This window comes from Lathamus discolor, chromosome 1 (genome assembly GCF_037157495.1).
Source record: "Lathamus discolor isolate bLatDis1 chromosome 1, bLatDis1.hap1, whole genome shotgun sequence".
Classification (NCBI taxonomy): domain Eukaryota; kingdom Metazoa; phylum Chordata; class Aves; order Psittaciformes; family Psittacidae; genus Lathamus; species Lathamus discolor.
In genome coordinates this window covers 13257194-13282016 of record NC_088884.1, presented here as the reverse complement: position 1 = coordinate 13282016, position 24823 = coordinate 13257194, and the positions used below count along the sequence as shown (strand labels likewise).

Below are 24823 nucleotides of genomic sequence, written 5' to 3'. Positions count from 1 at the left end.
GAGCACCACTGCAGTCATCTCGCCTCTGCCTCTTGTTCTGCGGACCGTGGGTGCGGGAGCAGCTGAGGGACACGGCTGGGGCACGGGCAGCAGCTCCTTTTTGTGCTTCCCCCCTCTTCAAGCATGTGCAGCGCGCACCGTGCCCCTGCGCGTACGCGTGTGTGTGTGTGTGTGTGTGTGTGTGTGTGTGACAGCCGCGCTGCACATGCTCACTGGACAGCGCCCGGTGCTGCTCCACCGGCGGCCTGGCAGCTACCGGGACATCCGCGCCCGGCGGTGCCGAGCGCCCTCGCTGCTCACCCTCACCCTGCGGTACGGGACCGCCCGTCCCGTGTCCCGTGTCCCGTGTCCCCAGCCCCCTGGGCCCGGGCCCTCCCTGCAGCCAGGGCTGCCGGCCGGGGCTCCCCTTCCCCGCCCTCTCGCCGGCCCCGCAGCGCTGCCCCTCACCTGCTCCCGCTCCCGCCGCCCCCTCCCTCACCTCTCCCGTCACGGCTCCCCCCGGGGCCGCGCTCGCTCGCGCGCGCGCACGAGTGACATCACCCCTGCCCAATCAGCCGCCGCCGCTCCCCGCGCCCCGCTCGGCCCCGGCGGCCCTGCGCGCGCGGCGGGGGGCGCTGCGCGGTGCGCGAGGGCGGCTGTCAGGCAGCGCGCGGTGCCGCGCGGAGCCCAGCGCAGGTGTGCGCGGCCGAGGCGGGGCGCCGCGGGGTGACAGCGCGGCTGCGCGGCAGCGCTGACAGGTACGGTACAGCTCGATACAGCTCGGTACGGTTCGGTACAGCTCGGTACGGCTCGGCTCGCTCCGCAGCGGCGTGTCTCTCCCCACTCCCTCCCCCTTGGAGGGGAGCTGGATCCGGCTCTAAAGCGCGAGTAAGAGCCGCGGCGGTGCTGCCTCCTCCTGTGAGGGCAGCGGGCAGCCCCAGGTGGTCCCGGAGGGGGGTCTCCCCGCCGCGGCGAGTGAACTTTACCGGTGCGGCCGGGGGAGCTCGGGCAGGTGGTGGCGATGGGGGGCTTTGGGCGGCGCGGCCCCTCGCTCCGCGGCTTGGCGCGGGAGTGCCCCGCGTTCCCCACTCACGGCCAGCGGGCGGTACCGGGCCTGGGCGGCGGGCCCCGCTCCGGTGAGGCGGCCGGGGGCGGCGGTGGTGCTGGCGGGGAGCTGCCCCCTCCCGGGGCGCCTGCACACTGCAGTCGGGATTGCTCGTGTCGTGTCGTTGCCCCCCGCCCGCCCCGCGCCGGGCTGCCGAAAGTGGGACGCCTTCCGCGGATAATCCTCTCGCGAATGCGGTCCCGTCGCCACCGCGGGGTCGGCGGGGGGAGCCGCGGGCTGCCGAGCTCCGCCGGCCGCAGGGAAAACCGTGTTCCCGGTGTCTTTGGCTCCTGCTGGAGTACCTGTGCGTTTTGGCGGCGTGTGGAAAGATGTATCGGTACCGCGTTCTTCCAGCGCATCGTTTCAGGAGCGCTGTTGCCGCGCGGGTTGTCTGCTAGAGCATCACGCCCAGAGGCAGCCAGGCTCATCTGCTTGTTCGCGTTTGGAGTGTATCTAATGGTGATCAGCTAGAAAGGGATAGTTTGGGGTTTTTTTTTTCACTACACGTTCTTGGAGCAGAAATAACAGTATTTCACTTTGTTTTCCCCTTGTGAAATGCTGATTGCGCTTCTTGTGTGTGTCACTTTCCCGTAAAAGGCAGTAATTCCGGGCGGCTGTAGTAACACCTGCTGGTGAGAACAGAAATACCACTTGCGGACACTGTCGTGGCTGTGCTCTGCTGAAAAGAAAATCACCTGAAGGGACTGGGCGAGCCCGTGATGCTGTGCCTCAGCTGCGAGCTGAGTAAGGGGCTCTTCAGCAGTTCCGTCCACTCTATGAAGCGCTGTTTAACTCTGCTTATAAAACCTACCGGAGATTATCTGCGCAGTTCATCAAGTATGCTCCATTTAGTAATGAAAGTAAACTATGACCTGTGAGCTACCAGTGTTTTCAGTGGTTATTGCGTTAAAGCACATGAAAAAAATATTTAAAGGGTCTTCAAGGATATAAAAATAAACCAGTATGTAATTATTGGTGTGTACAAGTTAGCCAAAAAAAAAAAAAAAAGGCCTAAAACTGCAGCCGCCCGTGCAGAGGTGGCTGTATCAAAGGAGGTGTTAACAAATATACTTTACTTGGTATTGGTCTTTGGTATAAAATTACTTTTAAACCAGTAAAAACCAATGAACACAACTTGAAATTGCATAAGAGCAGGGGAGAGCTTTCTGAAATAACCCAAAGTTATAAAAATTCTCAGTTCCTTTCTCTTCTGCAATGAGTAACTTTTAAATGTAGCTCTTGTAGTGCAGTTACTGTACCAATCCCTGTAAAAGGATGATCTTTTGCCCACATTGTATAAATATTAATAATTGACCAAATTTTCTTAAATAAGTAAGTAATGTTGCAGGAGCCTGTTGGTAGTATGGAGCTGTTGTGGTTTAAACACAGTCAGCCATAAATCACGCAGTCGCTCTCTCATTTCCCCCCCTTTTTGCCCTCCCCCTGCTCCCAGAGGGATGGGAGGGAGAATGAAAAGAATGCAACTCCCACGGGTTGAGATAAGAACAGTTTAGTAACTAAGGTATAACACAAATCACTACTGCTACCACCAATAATAATAATGATAAAGGAAATAACAAGGGAAGAGAATACAACATCTCACCACCCGCCAACCGATAACTCGCCCCACCCCGCCCGCCCGAGCACCGACCAATACCTCGTCCAACCCCGCAGTGCCCCAGCCCTTCCAGGTAACTCTCTGTTACATCCTTGGCATGACGTGCTGTGGTATGGAATACTTCTTCGGTCTGTTTGGGTCAGGTGTCCTGTCTCTGCTTCCTCCTGGCTTCCCCTCCTCTCTGGCAGAGCATGAGGCTCAGAAAGTACTTGGCCAGCCTAAGCATTTGAGCAGTAACTAAAAACATCAGAGTTATCTGCTCTGTTCCCAGGCTGAAAGTCAAAACCACAGCGCTGCACCAGCTACTAAGAAGGATTAAAATGACTGCTACTGCTAAACCCAGGGCAGGAGCTTTTGTTTGTTTCTTTACATTTGAATGTGTATTATCAACATCAGTTGCTTAGTTTTTGTATTTGTGTTTAGTGATAGTTGACTTTGCATCAAAATACACCTTTTCCACCCTTGAATTTTGCAAAAAGTAAAAATAAGCAGCTAAACAAAACACTCCTGTCCTTGTCCATGTTTGTATTGTCTACAGTGCTGTTCTAAACCAAGAGATATCCAGTTTTACTTCTGATAGACACCAAAATGTAATGCAGCCTCAACCTGGCTGCATGATAATGCAGAGAACTTACTTGATGTAAGATTCTGTTAAATCAAGTACCTTAAATACCTTCTGTAGAAGAATTCCCACAATATTAAGGTTATGGAACAAAGAGTTTCTAAATGACTTTTTGAGCATGTTTTTCTTATACAGTCTTAACTACATGATCACGTAATATCTTTTTTCTACGGGAGCCCTGCCTCATTCAGTGCATGGGATGGATGGAGCTCACTTAACACAGTTCAGTAGTTTTCATTGATCACTGTGTGAGCCCATAATTTATTTACACCACACCACTCGGCTCTGCTTTGAAGACAGAACTGATAACATTTGTATGGACTTTGCTAAAGCACTTATCATCCTGTGATCAGAATGCCTTGCAAATAATCATTAGTTTACCAAACGCTATCTAAGATGAGACAAGACTTTTACAGATAGTGAACAGAGGAACAAAGAGGGTCAGGTGAAAAGTATTAATTCATTTTTGGTATCAAATTTGAAATTTCTGCAGTTCTTGTAAATATGATTGCTCAAATTACAACTGCCGTTGCTTTTAGTAAATCCTGAGTACTCCACACATCTGTGAATTTTGATACAGAGTAGGTGGGAGAAAGAGAAATTCACAGTGAATTCATAGTTAAACTAGGGAAATTTGGGGTTAAATGCTGTGCATGACAGTGAGAAGAATGTGGGAAGCCACAGAAGGGAGGACTTGAATCATTGCGACATATTACAGAGCCAGTGTCCCTTTTTCCTTCTTCAAGCCATGCCTCATTCACTACACATATTCCTGTTCTTCAGTAGGCAAGACAAGAGTCCTACCTGCATTAGGTTCTGTATCATCTTCTGTGCATGCTCATCCCGTGCACTAAACGAGGAGAGGTAAGTTTGAAGAAGTAGTACATGTTTACTTAAATAGTATAAAAAATGGACATACTCAAGGGAAGTGAATTATGGTTACAGAGACAATGGTGTTTGTCATTTTACAACTTTTGAGTGGCTGATTTAGTAACTTTAATAATATTCTTTCATGTTGTCTGTGGGGTAAAACGCACGTACATATCCCTGTGTATTTTCTTAAAACCTAGAAAATTAAACTTAAGGGAATTAAAAAAAAACCAAACCCAAACAAACCAAGAAAACAGAAAATTTTCAGCTCTCAAAGTAAATTTCTTCTTGTGTTGCTGTATTGAACCCACAATGGCTATCAACGGGATTGGAAAAGCTGACTCCTTTGCAAAAGCTCTTGAACTTCTAGCTTGGAGTGATGGCATTATGAGCATGCAGTCCCTTTTATACACCAGGGGTAGAGTGGAATGTCATGGTTTGTAGTGCATTTGCACAGGTACTTCTAATAGTGGAAAAGTGGTGACAGGCTCAAGTCCTTTCTACTGTTTAGGTTTTAGAGAAAATGTATCATGGTGAATGAGGACTCTTTTCCCACTCTTCTGCAAGCACAGTCCTTTTCGCTTCATGCTTTATATGCATCCTTATCCACCTGTAGCCAGTCTCAGTCTTCATTTTTTAGGTGTTCATGGTCTTGACTATTCCAAATTTGTCTTAGCTTCTCGTCTCAGCCAGTCCCATTTCTCCTTGCTTTTTCTGCCTTTTCAGCAGCATTCCTTCTATTTATTTTTCTTTATTCCCAGGAGTTCTCTTGTCTTGATTTGCCATATCTGTCCAGTCTACTGTCTTTCCCGTCTCCACTTTTACTGTGCTTTTACCTGACATTGGTCTCACTCTTGATAGACTGTAAAGTCACTTTTGTTCTTCTGCAATGAAACGGCACAGTAGTTTCTTCTAATTAGTTGGTTAGGTTTTGGTACAGTTTTAGAGATACAGTAAAGATCATAGTGTTAACTCAAAGCTTGGCTATACTAACAGCTTCAAACCATAGTCACTGAAGTTTTTGAAGTAAAAAGATGCTTTTGAGGAAAGAAGAAAAAAATGATGTGTCTTTCCTCCATTGTTCCTTTTAAAAAAATTAGAACTCAAATTTAAAAAAAAAATTGAATTCAATTTTTTTAAAAATTGACATTTAAAGTTTGAAAATAGAAACACAAATTCAATTTCTTTTTTATAGGTGCACTGGCAGAAAGCAAGGACTGACAGGACAGTGACTTTGCCAAAGTTGTAAGTAGTAATAAACATTAGAAATGCTGAGCAACTTAAACAGTCCTAATTTTGAAGGGACATCAGCAATTCTGACTGGAGCATATACTGTATTTTTGTTTAGCTCTGCTTAGTTTTGGAGGGTTCTGGGCTGGTAAATAACAGATGGGTTTGCTTTGGTTTATAACTTGGGGTGTTGTTTTTTGTTTGCTTTTTGGGGTGTTTTTGTTTGGGGTTTTTTCCATTTTATTTAGGGTTTTGTTACAGCTACTTTAGAGAAATACTTGCAAAAAGATGTAAGCCTCTCACTGAATTGAGATCTGAATAAAACTGTGACTGTTGGAGTTACCACTGCAACATAGTATTTGATTTGTATAAGGTAGTCCTTTTGATGTGATAAAAATACTATCTGCAATAGCTTAGTAGCTCTCATGTCTGAAATGAGGGTCACGGACGAGCTATGGTTTGTACCACAGACTGAATATTAAAATTAATGTGAGGCAGTGTGGAAAAACATTTTCATATTTGTAGGATCTTCTTAAGATGTCATATGAACAGTGCAGTTTGAAAAGAAGAAATATAAATACATGTTTGACAAGTTCTTTGCTTTTATTTATGCAATGCTTTTATAATTGACACATAATGGCCAGATTATCTGTTGTTACCATAGAAAAGGTTAACTTGTAGCACAAAGGTCATAATTTAGTCATGGGATGCATGTTCTTTTTATAGTTTTATTGGAAACATCCTGCTTTACCACAGACAATTCAATTTTCTGTAGTTTAGCAAAATAGTCAAACACAAGTGTAACTGTAAGTTGCTGTTGATTCCTGGTCAAGCCAATATGCAAAGATATGAGGCATGTATTAGTTTCTGCAGGAAATTGTTTTTCCTACCCATAAATTTGAGTAATGCACTTCAGCTTAACAACTGCTAAATATAAATTGTAAAAATCAAGGCAAGATGTTGATATGTACAGTCAAACATCGGAAATGGTTGCTCAGAGAACTTGTGCAGTTTCCCTTTTAGAAGTTTTCAATGCTCAAATCGATAAAACCCCTGGCTCAACTGATCTGATGTCTTAGCTGACCCTGTTTTAAGCAGGAGATTGGGCTACAAAACCTCCTGACATCCCTTACAACATGGATTATCCTATGACTTTGTCCTGTCATTCTCTAAAAGGGAGAAACATCAATATACTGTCTGAACAGTACTTCCTGAAAGGGGAAGGATAGCTGTGCCAACAGGCAAAATATTTAGTGTCTGAATAAAATATGTAACGTCAGATATTGCATTCATTTTTTTTTTGTAGTTTTCATTGGTAATTGTATTTAAATGCACCACTAGTTTGCTGTGTGCATTAGGTAGGCTTGATGTTGTATTATAAGTCTGTTTTATGGGAGATAATAGGAGGATTCAGTAGCTTGGTCAGTTAATGTGGGTAGGTTGTAATGCTTTGCAGTACTTCAGTAATGATACCTCTTCAGTTCCATTAGAAGAGAGGATCACTTTTATTAATACAGCTGATTTACATTATTTAACATTTTCCAAACGAAATCTCACACAATCTGAATGTAAGTATTTAAAACGTACACCGGATGTTGGTAAGTGAGCAGGCTGTTAACGTTGTCTCAATGTTGTACCTAGTTAAGGTGCTAATCTTTCTGGGAATTATCAGTGCTTGCTGAATGAGGGAGATAACTAGGTGTCCTGTCTCCAGCAGAGTGATAGGACAACAGGAGAGTGATGGTTTTAACATGTCAGCTGCAGTGAGATGGGGAATTTTGGATTTACCACAACTGGGAAATAAGTCCTTGTAATTTTAAATTTCTATGTTCTTTAAACCAAATGATTTTTGGGAACGCTTTTTTATAATTCAGGTTATAGCTGATGCAGTGATGGATACATTTCTTTTTTTAAAAGCTATCTTGATTCTGTTGATATAATAAATTAATCTTTCAAGTATAGTTTTGTTTATATACTCTCTGTCCTTCAGGCTTTCCATGTTCAAGCCTAATCACAGTTTAGGAGAAGTAAAGTAATTTACTTTGCGTCTTGCATGAGAAAATAGAAGCAGCCTTTACCCTAAATAATTAAGACTTAATGAAGACTTCCTTCTGGATAGTTGGATTTCCAACTAGTATGCTTTCTTTGAAACCTGAAATAAAGCTGACTTTGTTTCAATAAAGGCGGTCAGTTGTCTTGCCAGCTACTCACTGGTTAGACTTAAAATGATGTTGAAAAGCAATTAAATGCCTCTATGTTGAAGATCAAAACTGTATCTTCCTTTACCAACCATTATTAGTGAACTTCTAAAAGTGCCTGGTAGAGTAACTTACCTGTTGATAAGGCTTGCTGTTTCTAGAAGTCAGAAGACTCACTGCTGTTGCCAGTAAGACTTTCAGCTAAAGTATTACATTTTTTCATTATGAACATTTTTTATCAAAGCAAAAAGAGAATAATGAAGATTAAGATAAATGACAGCAGACAGAAATATGCATTTTCTGTGTTCTGTATTCCTTGTGACAAATAAGGCCATCGCTTTTTTGTACTGTTGCCAGAAGCCCAACTCTCCTTTCATCAGCTGTCTACAGTTTAGGTCTTTCATAAAAATGAACTTTAGAATATTGAACAGTTTCCACTACAGATTTTCATTATAAAGGAGCTCCAAGGGACACCAGCTGCTGTTGAAATAGATCTTGGGAAGCCAGAAATTCTGAAATGCTCCTTTTTCCCTGCTTCTTTTCACTTTCTTAGCTCCCTTTGCTCCTGCATGTTATTATACATTTTCCCCGACTTTTCCTGACCCTGTAATTTTTCAAAATTTATTTAGCATACGAATGTTTTAAAAAAAATTATCCAGTTCTTCAACTTACAGTAGATGTAGCAGTGATATTCCTGGAGAAGGCAGAATCAGGCCATCACAGTGGGAAATTATACTACAGCTTGACTGTCCTGGGTTGTTTTGGAAAGTCATGAACTAAAGACAGATTAATGTGAAAGTTCAGCATTATCTGAGCTTAAAAAATTATGTATGTATTTCTTTCAGATTGCTTTAATTTCTTTCTTGACTCTTTATAGAACACATCAGAACTGTGCCAGCTATTGCAGAAAATCCCCAACCATTAAAGAATAACTAGTGGAATAGTGCTAAGCTGACTTGGGTTCCAAACAGCTGGGGTGATGGCTCAGTTATACTTTGTTTAAGCATCTTCCATTTTAGTTTTGCATTAGGTCTGGTCAGATGGATACTTTGGTTTTGTGGTGGTGGGATTCTTTTGGTTTTGTTTGTTTGTTTTGGGTTATTTTTTGTGTGTGTTTTTTGTTGTGTTTGGGTTTGGTGGGGGTTTTTTTATTTGTTTTTGTTGGGGTTTTTTTAGGTCAGTGTAGGAGAAAAAGCTTATCCTGAGAGTTATGGAGGGAATGCTGAATGAGTTTTGGCTCATCAGCATAGTTCTCTTCCTCTTTAATTTCTTGATGTTGATCTGCCCCATAAAAAAGTAGATTTTTCCAACACTTACTGCTTCATTAAGTGAAAAATTGCAGTATATGGTGAATAATTCCAATCATAACTTATTTATCTTGTCTTTTTATAAACAGTTTGTCTGTTTAAGCATAGTATTAGGAGCTGGTATTTATAAAATAAGAATCTGGAAATCATCAATAAAAACTAATTAAAATAGTAAAAAATGCATAATGGAAAAAATACAATGTCATCTGACACATTGATCTAGCCTAATTCAGCCACCATTACATTAAATTGTATTTGTATATGTACATAAACATATCTATATGCATGGTGTTTGATTTTTCTGCATTGCACTTATATTTGTCTGAAGATCAAGGTCTGAAAAAGAAATACCCCAAAAATAATGAAAGGAAAGGGCAGCAGATAATCTCAAGTAGAGAGATTTTTACGAAATGAGTTTAGAAGTTATTAATTGCATGATTAAAATGTCACTGTAAACAGTACTTTGAGTTATTTGCATAGTACTAATGACATTAACAAGAAAAATAAAGTACACTTACTTGGTAATGGGTGCTTTTTATTCTTCTGGAGACCTTCCCCAATATATGCAAACATGAGTCATTACTTGAGGGATTTTCTTTAACTGAAGTATCTGTTCCTCTTCTTGGCTAAAATCATATTGAATAAGAATCAGGAGCAAAACCAGTGAAAACTCTTCCTCTGCAATAGTGGAGTGGATAATTGTTTAAAAATATTAAATGCCTTTTTGTTTTTAATGTGATGGCTATCTGTGTTAAGAACACTTGAGATGACTAAAGGGTTTTGAATGAAAAAGACTCTATTGCATTTTCATTACCAGCAATTTGCAGGTTCGTCTATTAGGCTGTGTGATTATAGAATGTGATTTCTGGGGCATGTAGGAAAGTCTGAAGAAGAAAGATTAGGTTGTACTTTTATATATAGGTGAGACGCAGAAAAAGATAAATCCAGCTAAACCAAGTATTTGGTTTCGTGGAAATGGGAGTTTTGAATTTGCTGTTCAGAATGACAGTCTTACAGAAACTTAAGGGCATAAAGAAAGTTTTGTAGTTAGAACAGCCCCAGGTTTGTGATAAAGCACAGCTGTTCCCATTTCCGCTCACATTCTTTTATTCTAATACGTTCTGTACAGACCAGCTGACCCAGTCTTAAATGCGGCTGAACCATAAAACCTGTTTTGTCTCATTTTGTGAGATCTTATTTGAAGGGTTCAAAAGATAGAAAGACTTTTTTCTTTGGAGTGATTAACTCCAGTCCAATGTGACATTTGTGTCTGAAGTCATAGAGCTTCATATAATTCAGACTGCCTATGCATATATGGGAAGGAAGCAGAGAGGCTTAGGCTTTCTTTTTTTAACTAGGACAACTCTGAAAGAGCTGTACTTCAGTGTATTGCCATGTACTTACATGTTGCCTGAATTTTATTTACAACTATATAGCAAGCTTTTGTTGCCTGCTATTTTTTAGCTGTTTGTTAGCTGACCTTATCCTTGGCAATGTTACTAACTCTAAGTATTTAAATTGACAAAGATTAGATAAAGCCTTCAAATAGTCACTAAGGTGTCCCATGTGTGGGGTTTTTGTTTGTTTTTGTTTTTAAAAAAACCCTAAAGATACAAAACCCCACAAGAAACCCCACTTAACACCAAGCACTCCTTTTCCACATCTATGCTAATGTGTACTGGTACTGCTGTGATGAGAGAAGAAAGGAAAATGTGGAAGGAATATACGTGCTTTTTTGGCCACTGTCAAAAATTCTAATATACCAATGGGAGCGTGTCACAATTTACTTTTGTGTTATTATTCAAAAAGCACCTATGTTATCTTATGGTACAGAACTAATTAGCTTTCAGACATTCTTTGCCCATGAGCTTAAAGAAAAAATGGTGGATTTATATAAGTACGGTGAAGGATATGAAGCACCTTGAAATATAACTTTAATTTCAGTGGTTTGGCAACTGTCTCTAGACAGCCCTTTGCTCAGGTCACCACACTTCTAGGTAGAACTGTTTTGATATCTGTTTGTGACTGTCAAAACTAAAGCACTCCAAATTCTTGGCCCATTTTTAAAGGATTTTTTTTGTGGCTAATGAGGTATTAATCCTTTTTTATAGATAGATACTGAATCTTTCTTATAAAAGGGATAAACATTTGTTGTGTGGGTGCTAGCTAGATAGTGCACCGTTTAATGGGTTGTGCAAGCAGCCAAATAGAAGTTATTTAGCGGTTTGACTTTGAGACATTGTAACCTGAGATAAACACATTTTCCTTTGTATGATTTTGTTATCTCTATAGCTAATAAACTAAGTTTTGGAAATCTTGTTTTACCAGCATTTTGCCTCCATAAAACGTAGGTCATCATTCCAGAGAGTCCAGGAGCTAAAATTCTTGCCTGCTCCAGGTGAATCAAGTACATGTTCCCAGTAATTTTTTGCTTGTCACTTTGTCTTACTCATCTGAAAGTTTTGAACACAGAAACACAGAACGCAAAATTCAGTAAGGTCTTTTCAGAGTTAAACATAAGTGGATTTAAATGAGAGGACTTTTTATTAGCTGTTAGCATGAGGCCTCAACCTTTATCATCCAGATGCAAGTTTTGGGCTGGACACTCTCTGGCTGAAGACATTTACCGGAAATATAGAGTAATGATACTTTGGTGTTTGGAGGAACCTCTCAGAACTCACACTTGTGCTTCTACAGAACAATCCTTCAGGGTATTTCTGAGCACTTGTATAAAAAGTGTGTTTAACTTTATGGCTTTATGTCTGTTAATTTGCAGCAGGTTTCTTTTTCATTCTGACTTCATTAATTCTCTTCTATGGGAGTTTTGCCTGGGAATCTGTTTAGTACACATGAAAAATACCAGTGTGTGCATTTGGGTAATATTTCTAAATGTTATTTAGTCTTCCTGGCACAATTTAATGTTACTGAATGCTTTAGTATTGTTTGTGCTCATGCTTCCCTCTGAATTCATGGCCCATTAAAAATTGGAAGCCTGGCTTTCATCCTGGAAGTTCTCTTGGTGATCTGTGGAGAACCCCGTGAGTAAACCTGATCTCACTTCTAGGGGTAAGCAACGATGGGAAGCTGGGTCAGAGGAGGTAATAGTTAATGAGTGTGAAAACACATATCTTAATTTGCCTAGCTTGTTCTGTACAGTCTAAAGTTGTCTGCATGAGCTTAAATTCACATGAATGATGTAAAATAGTCTGATTGTGCCCTAGTCTTTATTAGGACCATTAATAAGTTTACTGACTGTGTTTCAAAAACAAAGTAATCTTAAACAGATTTCAGCAGGTAGTAGGAGTGCAGCCAGTTTTTGTGTTTCTGCAGTTGTCATGTTAGGCCCTTCAAGATTTTTCGAATTTGGAGCAGAATTACCTGTGAAATTATCTGCCTGCTTAGAGGTAGTTGTCTTTCAGGCTTTGCTTACATCAAAGGCTCTCAAGACTAGAGGAGCTGACTAGGTGAACATGTTTGCTGTTAATTGAATAGTAACTTTAGAACAGCAGCATCTCAGAAAGTTTGCCTGGCCACAATTATGGGTTCAACTGATCCCAGGACATAACGTGGAAATGTGATACGTAATTAAGAATTTGAACTGTAAGCCTGCTGTCTCTAAAAATCCTAAAAAAATATAGAAAGATGAAGACGACCGTGATGCCAGAAAAGGACACATTTTCTTGTAGAGTACAGGAGCACATAATCAAATCAAAGATGCAAATTAATATAGCAGGACTATTATATTTAGTCATTATGTGAAGATTTGTTAGAAAAAATCAGAACATTTAATTCAAGCCAAATGATCCCAGAAACTGCTTGATGATTGAATATACTGAAACTGTGGACTGTGTTTTTTAAAACCTTTCAGTTTTGCATGCAAAAACCACCCAGTTTTTAAAGTATTTGTAGTTGAGTTGTTATATTTTAAGCAATATACTTCATTGCATACTACATATGTTTTTGCTTGCATTTGTGATTTACTGTGTATAATTAGACCACTTTGGAGGGATGAATCATAGCCTGTCAATTAATTTTGGTTTGTATTTGTTAGTTTGTAGGAAGAAAAGGACACTTACAAGTGTGGGCTTTTTAGTTGCAGTTTTGCATTATTGCAAGTAGATGAGTAGGAACATCTGTATTCTTGTTTTTCAGTCAGTCAAACCTAGAAGGCTGCCTCAGAAGATAGCTGAAAGCAATGAAGGAATCCTTTGTAGATCAGTTTCTTAAATTGCTCATCTAGAGCTTTGGGTTTAAATCTTTTCTCAGTTCAATGTGATATAAAAGCAGACATATTTGTTGCAGACTTTTAGAAATATTCTCTTATGTTTTTATAGACAGTTGCAAATAGTGAGGGTTTTGTTTGTTAATCCTGACTGCAGAAGTGTGTATAAACATTACTGTGTCTCTTTTTAATCTTGGTTTAGTGACAGTTGGCAGGTGCTAGCTTCCAACAAGTGAGAGCTGTAAGCTGCACAGTTTGGTAATTGGCATAGAAGTTGGGCAAGGAAATGCCTCCTTCTCTTCTTCTACAATACAGTCTTTTTAAGACAAGTTATTTTGCTTTTCCTTTTCCAGAGAAAATCAGCCATTATTCATTTTTTTTCCAAGAAAGAATGCATACATGTAGGCAGCAGGAGGAAAAAGTACTTGTCCTGAGAATGGCTTGTGTCTTGCTGAACCAACTAAGAGTTGACATCTCAACTGTCATTTTGGAAGCCAGGCTAAGAATGTTTGAAAGTTAAAGTGGTGCCAGTTAGGAAAAACTTTAGGGGTACCTGTGTGAAATGAATGAAAAGTGATAATCGTATCCAAGGAAAAAAAAGCCAGTTTGCAGTTATACAGAGAATGGCTCATTCCTGCCCGTGCCCCCCCCCCCCCATTAAAAGTAGCATTTCTATGCCATGCATTTGAAAAAATGATTCTTTGCTCCTTTTTTCTTCCTGCTTACTGGAAGGTGAGGAAGAAAAGTTCTCTTGCTGCTGATTAGAGGAGAAAATATTATTCTGAGATACTGTTGCAGATTATTTCTATCACTAAGATGATTCATTAGGAGTATGTGAATATGTTACAAATTAATTTTGAGGAAGCACTATGTGCGTCACTCAGGACCAGGCTGCTGTACAAACATACTTTGTATGAATAGCAATAATAAGGTCCATTAAGCAGGTAAAGAAACCTGGTGAAAGACTGAAAGTGAAAATGCTGTAGTTAAAAACATTAAGGCATGTGTGGAAAGCACAGGAATATCTTGGCGTCCTCATTTAAATGCATGGTACAAGGGATTTTCTTTCAAGAAATACATGATTATTGTGGCAGATTAATAACTGTTCTTTATATAATATTTGTATTTGAAGCCATTTAGGAATTTCTAATAAATGCAAGTCTTTACTTTTTGTTTAAACCAATGTACTTATGTATGTTGCTGACTGCAAAGGATTAATCCTAAAAATAGTATCAGCAAATGCTACATTCTGTTTGTAACACTCTCTGACTTAATGTGTCTCGTGTTCTAACTGTAGACAACTTTGATGTCAATACTTTGTTCCCTCCTCTTAAGCCTATATGACAGTTGCTACTTTGAGTTAGAGAATCAGTGTTATTTATCTGAAAGAAGACACCTGTCCCCCTTTTAACAATAAAACGTTGATACAGCGATTAAGCAACTTACTTTGTTTATATTTTACATATTGTGTTGTAAATATACTGTATAGTACATCTGTGTTTTAATATCACTTTTAAGATTGTTAATTACTCAGAAAAAGTAATGTATTGATGAATACAGTTCTTGGGAGTGTTGCCAGTTCAGACTTCACAGATGATTTAGCAATGAGGGGTATGTAATATGAGTTACTTTGGTTGTTTATTTAATTTTTTTATTTTTTAAATGGAGCAATAGTGGAGTTCGTGGTGAGTTGTTTTGCAGGATTTTACTGCTGAAGGACATTTCAAGGTATATTTTCCTTCTAACAGTTATTAAGGTTTTGGCAGTGTGTATGGGTACAAATTGCATTGCACTTCAAGTCAGAATTACAGAATCCACAGAAATCTGACATTCGGTGAGCCTAAAGGTGTCCCTTCATGCATCAGATACAAGATCTGAGCTGATAATGTCTAGGAGTTTGTAGTACATTTCCTTCTTGAGAAAGGTCTTAATAAAGCATTTTTTTAGGTATATTTTCAAATATAGCATAAATCATATGAAGAACAAAACCACACGTGTTAAAAAAATACATTATTCTGCAGGTATTGTAATTCATGTCAGGGTGTATAGAAGATGGGGTCCTGATCTCATTTAAAGCATCTAAACGTGCTTGTAAATTCTCTTTTCCCTGAGTTAAGGAGCGAGTAAGATTCCAGTGAAAATTTATTAGAACAACTTCTATTAATTAAGCTTTTATTATGAATAGAATCAATCCAGTGTTATTAAAAGCAGATAATGGTTAGGATGGGGCATTTGCTTATTCCCTCCCACTGTTCTTGTGCCTGTGGGTGCACTGTCACACACAGCCACTCACAGTCACCTGAGTGGAGGCCAGCCCAGCTCTCTAATCACACGGGAGATCTGCACTGGTGTTGCAGTGCCTTGCAGGCAGGCGTGCAGAGTCCCTCACAGGGTCCCTGGTTTCCTCAGCAGCACAGGCAGTGCTGGTGCCTCTGACAGCACACGGCTGCCACTGACACCTTGGATGTGGTCTGAGTTGCGTAGCCCTTTGTTGGAACTGGTGGCCGTATGCATGCCCGGCAGACTCTGGGTCTTCCTTCGTGTCTTAAATGCAACAGGGTGACAAATCTCCATAACTTTTACACCCTTCTTGTCGTGTACATTTGCTCTTTCTAGCCTTCTGGTTGCTGGTGGCTGTTACTCATCTGCGTTTCTAGTGCCCATTTACAGAAACACCCAGGGACAGGGTTTTTATGACAATGCAACTCTTGGACAACTGGTGCTTCAGTGTGAAACTGCAGTGGGAAATGCAGGGAATGACCCGTGAAACATTTATCTGAACTGTCTTTCAATCTTAGCTTTACATCTGGAATGGAACTGTTGTCAGTTTGAGTTTTGACTGTTCTTTTTGTATTCTAATGTACTTCTATGGAGAGTTTGTGCTTTGTTCCACTGAGACCAAGTTCAATCCCATTTTCTACTTCTTACAAGAAAGTAATGAAAAACATGTTACATCAAATGCATTTCATGACAATTTTATCTAACTTCTTTTGTGCCATTCCAAAGGCAAAAAGGGAATAATTTCTGCAGAAGTGGCCATGTTTATTGCAAGATTGTCCTTCCCCTTTCTCAGTCAAAAACATTAATAACTTTTTTCCCATCTTATCAGACTTTTATAATTCAAAATTCTGCTCTTGAAGCTTGTGTTACTGTGAAACCTTCCAGTTGAGGCTGAAAATGGAAAGACGTTAAATCTAGTGTTTACCATAACTTTAAAGTACAGCGCACCCTTTGCAGATTTTGTAATTCCTGCAAAGAAATAGGAGAAAGCATTATGGATTTCCACTGTGATTAGCTGGTTATTAGATCTGACATTAATCACGCATGTGGAACTATGCATTGGGAATAATTTAGCTGACATCAGGGGAGTGGCACTGGCATAAAACTGATTTTAATGAACTTTATCTGCAGACAACTTTGAAGATGAGGAGTCATTTACATAACATCGGATTTTGTCCACAGAAAAGTAGATTAATTATGCTTTTTAGCTGCTATTAATTGGACAGCTCTTGAAGTACTATTTGTTCTCTGCAAGACCTGACCTGGAAATGTAAGGGCACTAAAATTACAGTTCTGTTAATGCTATTCAATACTGTTCCATCAGCTACTTTTACTACATAAAATTCTTGTCATATATTATGTTTCTATGTGCCTGAACAATACATAAACCCTCTCCTAAGACAGTAGGCTGTAAGGGGATACTCTTAGCTGCTTGAAGGTGTAGGTACCTATGTATGTTCTTCGGCAATGTTGCCAGTAGATTCTACAGAACATATAATGGCCATATCCCGTCAGATGTTCTCTGACATTTTTCAGTGTAGTATCCTATTGATTTCTATGGATATGTGTGTAGAACAAGGATGCAATTAAGTTTATAGCTTTGCTAAAGCCATTTCACTAGCTCTGTTGCATATGTTGATTTGGCTGCAAGTGGAATAATGTATTTGAAAAAAGAGTTTTTAAATGCTGCTTCCTATCTAATACATTTTATTTCTGGTGCTTCCTAAAGGCATCTCAAATGCTTCAGAATGTGGATAAATTTAGATTGTGCTTTTCACCTCTTTAAAAACTTGAATCTCTCATGACTGTTGGCATTGGGTGTCAAGGTAGTTAGATTTACCTTTGTATAAGTCAGTTATTTCCCTGCTTTTGGGTATCCGGGTGCATAAGCATTTCATATATCCTTTAGATACAGACTGCAACATACAGCGATGTATTAATTTAGTTTTGAGACTCCTAATTACCTGAATATTTCATTTGGCTCTGATATGTAGCTTCGAGCATATTGGCTGCAGAGTGTTCACTTGGTGGTTTCACTATATGGGGTTGCCAATTTTATGTGATGAAGAGTTCAGTAATTATGAAGGCATTCCATAGTTTGTAACTCTGCAGTGAGCTGTGAATTACATTTGTTCTTTAAAAAAATCTAATTCAGGTTGTTTAGGAAGCACTAAACTGTATTTTTAAATAGCATATTTATAACTCTGAGTCTTGAGATAATTTTCTAAGAACCTGCAAGTCAATTAGACAATTAGTTTTAATTAAAATTAACTAAAAACTGTGTTCTCACAGGAAATTACTGTCTGTGTTTATGTTCCTTTGTTTCCATTTCTGTTTTGTATGATTATGGTAATGTAAGCAGTTTGAATTTGTTACCACTGTTAATATTGACATGTTATGTATATAAATATTTGAATACTTCAGTTCATAGTAAGTAAAAATTATTTTAGAATCATAGAATCTTTTAGGTTGGAAAAGCCATTTCAGATCAAGTCCAACATTAATGTAGCACTGACAAGTCCACCATTAAACCATGTCCTTGTGCACCACATCTGCATGTCTTTTAAATACCTCCAGGGATGGTGACTTAACCACTTTCCTGAGCAGCCTTTTCCAATGCTTGACAACCTTTTATGTGGAGTGTTTTTTGAATAGCCAATCTAAACCTCCCCTGGTGCAACTTGAGGATATTTCCTCTTGTCCTATGACCTGTTGCTTGAGAGAGTTGATCAACACCCACCTTTCAGGTAGTTGCAGAGAGGAATAAGGTCTTCCCTTAAGCGGGACCTCTCCAGTTAGCCAGATCTGCTGATAAATGATGGAAGGTGGTTCGGTGAGCACGTCCACCACCTCTCTTGACACCCCTGCATGTATCCCATCTGGCCCCATAGACTTGTGTGTGACTCAGTAGTGTAGCAGATCATTAACCATTTCCCCTTGGATTATGAGGGCTTCATTCTGCTCCCTGTCTTCCAGCTCAGTGGGGTGGGTACCCAGAGAGCCACCGTGTGAGTAAAGACCAAGCTTTCAGGTGTTTCAACCATTTTCACATTGTTATTTCTTAATGAATCTCAAGGAAAAAAGTAGTGGCTGTCATATACCACATAGTAGCTGTGTTCCTCTAAACTTGATTGATATGCAAACATAATGCTGAGTCTATTTGGGAGTGGGTAAGGAAGAAGGTTGTTGGTAGATTTCTTTTTATTTTTTTATAGTTTTACAATATTTTGAACTTCGGTTGCTGATAACACAATTCCTCATTTCAGTGCAGTCACTCTGCTTTCTTCTAACTCTTTTTGTATGAGTTATTCATCTTAAAGATTTTTGTCCTGATTTTTGCAATCATTAAGGTGCAGCAAGTGAATTTATAAAGAGATGTAGTGTTGTATTTTCAAATTGCATACTCAGGTTATTTGTTCATTTGGAATAGAATTGGATATGTTGCTTATGAATGAGGAAGGTTTGAGGTGGAAAAAGTAAAGCATTTTCAAAGCAGCTTTGGAATACCTATTTCATGGCTCTTTGAGTTAGTTTGAATAATGAAATACCTGAATAGATCAAGGGAATGAATTATAATTTCCCAGATGATTTCATCTGCTGCTTGCCAGAGATGCGATAAATTCATTTTGATAAAAAGCAGAGAGTAATTATGTATTTTTGAGAAGTTAAGCTCCTGAAAACTGTAAAAGTTGGTGTGTCCTACTTAAAAAGTAGAAATAATCACCTTAATATCTTGGTTGTATTAAATATAAGTGTGTTAGGATAGGATTTCTAAAATCCTTGTAGTGATCAGTTATTCAACATAATACTTCAGATAAGGAGCAGTAGAAGAAGAGAAAGGTGACAAAGAGCAGTCACCCTGCAAGAGGCTGGTTTTATCCTGCTTTTGAGTGTCATATTTCTTTAAATGTAAACAGGCTCAACCATGCCAACCTCTTTTTCTCAAAATGCCAACCTCCTTGCTGTTTAATGTGTTTTTCCATATTTTAATGGAAGTACCTGACTGCTCCATTTAATTTAGAAGAACTCTGAGTCCTTGCCTGGATAAAAGAAAACAGAATTAGGAAGAGCACACTGACCCCACAACTACTGTCTGAACAGGAAAATCTTAATGGTCCTTTAAAAGCAAGTTCTCTTAAACTATGTGCCAGTGTCATTTATCTCTTTTCAGCTGTCCCTGTGGCTTAGCTTAGCTCACAGACATGCACAGAGTCTCACCAGATAATCCCTAAAAGACAGTGCTTGTATTTGTTATCTTTCTGGGTACAGTGTTTTGTCTCCTTTGAACCCATTTGATACGGGTTTCTGTGGTGTATCATGTGAGCAATACACTAAGTAATGCCCTAAGATGTTTGGATGGAGGACTGTTAGCATGCTGGTTTGACGTACTGTATCTTAGTCCCAGTTTCTTCATTTTTTCCCAGTACTTAAAGCTATTGACAGGTGTAAGCAAAGTCTGAATAATTATCATAGATGCAGAGGAGGAGGAAGTCTACTGAATTCTGTTGCTTGACGTCAAGAAAATCTGTTTCAGTTGTAATTAATAAGTAATGCTGTTTGGTTGTTGGGTGGAGGGGTTTTTGTGTAGTTTTAGAATACTCATTATGCTTAATTTTCACTGAGTTCCAGGATTTTGGTAGCTGTACAAACAGGAGCATTCTCTATCGACACATTCAGACAGATGGTCGTCTGTACAATATGTGCAAGTATGTTCTTTTCTCAGGAACTGAATTTCAGCTTTATCTCTTAAGAGTTGGTTATTGTGCTGATATTCCCTCTCTGATTCAGATGCTGATGTGGCCCCTGGAGAGCAGTCTTCTAGTTATCACTAGAGGCAGTGAATGAAAAGTCTATGATGGAAGAAGTAGGTCAGATTTTATGTTCTGGTTTTGAGTTTGTCACTAAATGGAGTAATCGAAAAGTGAATTGAAACCTCAGGGCATCATTTGCTGGTGCTGATACTGTCATGAGGAGGAGTTTGACAGGTCAAATTAAATATATTTTGATTTGATTTCCTTTCATGAGAAAAGAGGTGATGATGATGTTTCAACAAGAGTTTGAGTATATTCTGGTTGAACAAAAGTGGGATTTGCCCCTGACTTTTTATTTTCTGTGAAGGTGTGGAATTGATATTAGTTTATTCATGTCTGAAGAATTTACTTTTATAAAGAGATCTTAATGACTTGGTAAATTCTAGGAAGAATGCATTAGAAATAACTTCAAAAACCTGTCACTCAGTATATCTTTCAATCAAAAACACCCTTTTGCATCTCAGATTTCTCTTACAATCAAAAACCAACCTGCCATTTTTAGGAAAAGGGAAGCAATAGGTATGATGTTAGTTCAGCTTACTGGGAATATGTTTCTGTCCTACTGAGCACTGAGACATTAAATTCTGTTTACAGACCTACTTTGTGGGTCCCTGTGCGATTTAGCTGGAAGCGCCATAAAATTAGGAAATAAAAGTAATAAAAATTAGTTGACTGAAAAAAATAATGAGTTATTCCCATTTTTGTCATAGGGATAGTTTTATGTTTCACTTTCATTTGGAAAAGATGAGCAGAAGAGTGTCTGACAAATATGCTTTCAAATGCTAAATTTGTGAACAAAAAGATACTAATCATACATCTGCTTGTTTTAGATAAATGTGAATACATACTATTAAAGATTTTAAATTTTCAGCCATTCCTGATTTTATAACTTGAGAAATTTTAAATATTTTGATTTGACATCCTCCATCTGGCAGTCATGCCAAATAAATAGATGCATTTTCACCATAGTGTATTGTCACCTAGCAACAAGAGTATTTACTTGTTGAATGACACGGTTTTTGGTAGCGGGGAGCTACAGGGATGGTTTCTATGAGAAGCTTCTGGAAGTTTCCCCAGTGTCTAGCAATGCCAATGCAGCCGGCTCCAAGATGGATCCAAGATGGATCCAGCCATGGCCAAGCTTCAGCCCAGCAGTGACAGTGGTAGCACCTCTGGGATAACATAGTTAAGAAAGGGGAAAAAAACCTCTGCAACAACCTGCAGCAGGAGAGAGGAGTGAGCATCTGTGAGAGAACCAGCCCTGCAGACACCCAGGTCAGCGCAGAAGGAGGGCAGGAGGAGCTCCAGGCACCGGAGCAGAGATTCCCCTGCAGCCCGTGGTGCAGCCCATGGTGAGGCAGCTCTGCCCCTGCAGCCCATGGAGGTCCATGGTGGAGCAGATTCCACCTGCAGCGCATGGAGGACCCCACCCTGGAGCAGGGGGATGCCTGAAGGAGGCTGTGACCCTGTGGGAAGCCCACGCTGGAGCGGGCTCCTGGCAAGAGCTGTCGCCCCATGGAGGGAGGAGCCTGTGCTGGAGCAGGTTTGCTGCAGGACTGGTGACCCCACGGGGACCCACACTGGAGCAGCCTGTTCCTGAAGGGCTGCACCCATGGAAGACACTGGAGCAGGAAAAGAGTGTGAGGAGTCCTCCCCTGGGAAGGAAGGAGCAACCCAGAGTCCCTCCCCAGCATCCCTGTAGGCCCCCTTCAGATACTGGAAGGCTGCTATGAGGTCCCCACGCAGCCTTCTCTTCTCCAGGCTGAACAGCCCCAACTTCCTCAGCCTGTCTTCATACGGGAGGTGCTCCAATCCCCTGATCATCCTCGTGGCCCTCCTCTGGACTTGTTCCAGCAGTTCCATGTCCTTTTGATGTTGAGGACACCAGAACTGCACACAATACTACAGGTGAGGTCTCACAAGAGCAGAGGGGCAGGATCACCTCCTTCGACCTGCTGGTCACGCTCCTTTTGATGCAGCCCAGGATACGGTTGGCTTTCTGGGCTGCGAGCACACACTGAAGCCAGCTCATGTTCATTTTCTCATCGACCAGCACCCCCAAGTCCTTCTCTGCAGGGCCGCTCTGAATCTCTTCTTTGCCCAATCTGTAGCTGTGCCTGGGATTGCTCCAACCCAGGTGTAGGACCTTGCACTTGTCATGGTTGAACTTCATAAGGTTGGCATCAGCCCACCTCACAAGCGTGTCAAGGTCCCTCTGGATGGCATCCCTTCCCTCCAGCGTATCAACCGGACCACACAGCTTGGTGTCATCGGCAAACTTGCTGAGGGCGCACTCAATCCCACTGTCCATGTCAGCGACGAAGATGTTAAACAAGACCGGTCCCAACACCGATCCCTGAGGGACACCACTTGTTACCGGTCTCCAGCCAGACATCGAGCCATTGTCCACAACTCTTTGTGTGTGGCCGTCCAGCCAGTTCTTTATCCACCGAGTGGTCCATCCATCAAATTGATATCTCCTCAAGCAGTTTGGTTTTGCCCTTGATGGTAATTGGTGAGTGGTCTCTCCCTGTCCTTATCTTGACCTGTGAGCCTTTTGTTGTATTTTCTCTCTCCTGTCCAGCCAAGTTGGGGAGTGATAGAGCAGCTTTGGTAGGCACCTGGTATACAGCCAGGGTCAACACATTGCATAAACAGTAACATCAGCTTTTTTTTTTATCTGATCACCCAGAGGCATTTTAGAATCAAAAACACAATAATTGAAGCTTGTTGGGGGGGAGGGGGAAGAATTTGAAGATTTAAAAAAAAAAAAAAACCCAAACAACAACAACAACAAAAAAATCCACAAAAAAAGCCCAAACACTTCTGCATACTGCTAATCCTGTATTCCAGCATGGAGAGCAAGCAAATGCATGTAACTTAATGACAATTTGCCTGTTTTAAACCAATCTAAGGCAATGGGGAGAAACCAGGTGAAAAGTGTGACAAGAGATTTTTGGTGGTTGCATTATTTGGTAGATATGTACCTATGGTAAGTAGTGCTAGTATTTATTGACTGCCACTACCATGTTTAAATGTGAGTTTGAGTGTGTTATCACTTTATACTTGTTATAAAGTTATTTTGTTATAGTGTTAAGCTATATCATTTGCTAGAAGTCATATATTGCACTAGCAGTGTACACGTTGCAGCACACTAATGGACAGAAATTTGGTATTCTTTGTCACACATAAATGGCAAGAAATTAAAACACATGCTTCCTAATGAAACGCTGAGCATATCAGCATGATAGTGTGCCTTGCTTTGAGCTGTTCTGCTGGTTTGAATAGTTGTGAAAAATGATCCCTTCATAATATAATTTGCTTTCTTGTTTAATAGAATAATAGGATTATGGGTTAAAAACCCACGTTACTGATGTCTTCTCTTCAGTCTGAGAACATTTATGATTTGTAGATATGATTTTGTTTCATAATGAAAGCTGTTGATCTGTCTCAAAGACTGAAAGATTGCAGACAGACTGCAGTGGTTTCTTAGACACTGCTCTGCCATGTGCAAATAGCACAGTTGGCTTTAATAAGTATCTGTGTGTGCCAGCAGTTCTTGTAGAGTGTCTGAAGGACCAATTTTGTCATACTTTCTTTGGGAAATGTTTGACCTGAGATGAACAAAACAGGATGTTACCTGTCTTGTTTGATCTGCTGGCAGGCATCAGTAGATAGGTTGGACTATCCCGCTGGTAGTTCAGGCTATGAGAGGCTATGGGAAAGCTTTCAAGAGACTGGATGAAATATGGGAGGTGTTTCAGGGGAAGGGAAGGGGATCCAAGGGGAGTTGTCCTTAAGGAAGATTCCTGTAGGATCTACCTCTTGCTATAGCAGAGCATATCGAACATATTCCTAGAAGCTTCCTAGGAACAGCTTCTCTGCTTTAAAATAATCTTACATTAAGGGACAGTTTTTCATCTTGGAAGTAAAGCTGTCTACTATCTGTGTAAGTCTCAGCTGCTTCAAATTCACTGAAAACATGTATTTACAAACACAGTTGGGGTTTTCGTTTCTTCTTTATTTTTCTTAATACCCTATGTGTGAATAGTGTGCTGTTTGAGTCATTCCCAAGTAGTGCCAAGTAAACTTTATGCCTTACGAATTTTCTGTTTCATAAGCTGCTTTTTGTCAGCTCCTGTATATAGTGATTACTAAAAAAAAAACACCCCACCACTCCAAACAAAACCGAATGGCCCGCTGTACTTCATAGTATCATAAATACAGTTTTGGAGCACATAATCTCTTTGGAATTGTTGCGTGCTTTGGTATGCATGATTTCAATCTTCTCTCCCGAATTAATGGGAGGTTTTTGCTGTGTAGTTCAGTTGAAGTAGATTAGATCGCTAAGCTAGGGATTTATTTTACAGAACTCATGAAGCTAATAAAATGATGTGGAATAACTTGAGGAATCGATAATGATAAATTCACACAGATGGAAGGAATGGTGGGTTTTGTGAGGGTAACATTGGCTCGTTCAGCCAGACTGACCAGACTGCAAGGTCAGCAGCACCTGATTCCCCCACGCAGCCCGAGCACTAGTGTGATGGGCAGGACCCTGCCATGGGGTTGGGCACCTCT

At 40.4% G+C, this 24823-nt stretch overlaps 1 protein-coding gene across 1 annotated transcript in view; it reads left to right on the top strand.

The window, feature by feature from the left end:
• Positions 1-690: 690 nt before the first annotated feature.
• Positions 691-24823, top strand: part of CNTN1 (contactin 1) — a 250194-nt gene continuing 226061 nt past the window's right edge. Inside the window, exons 1-2 of the mRNA XM_065692968.1 lie at positions 691-737; positions 5390-5439. The gene's annotated coding sequence lies outside the window, so the exon portion shown is untranslated. The remainder of the gene's footprint in view (positions 738-5389; positions 5440-24823) is intronic.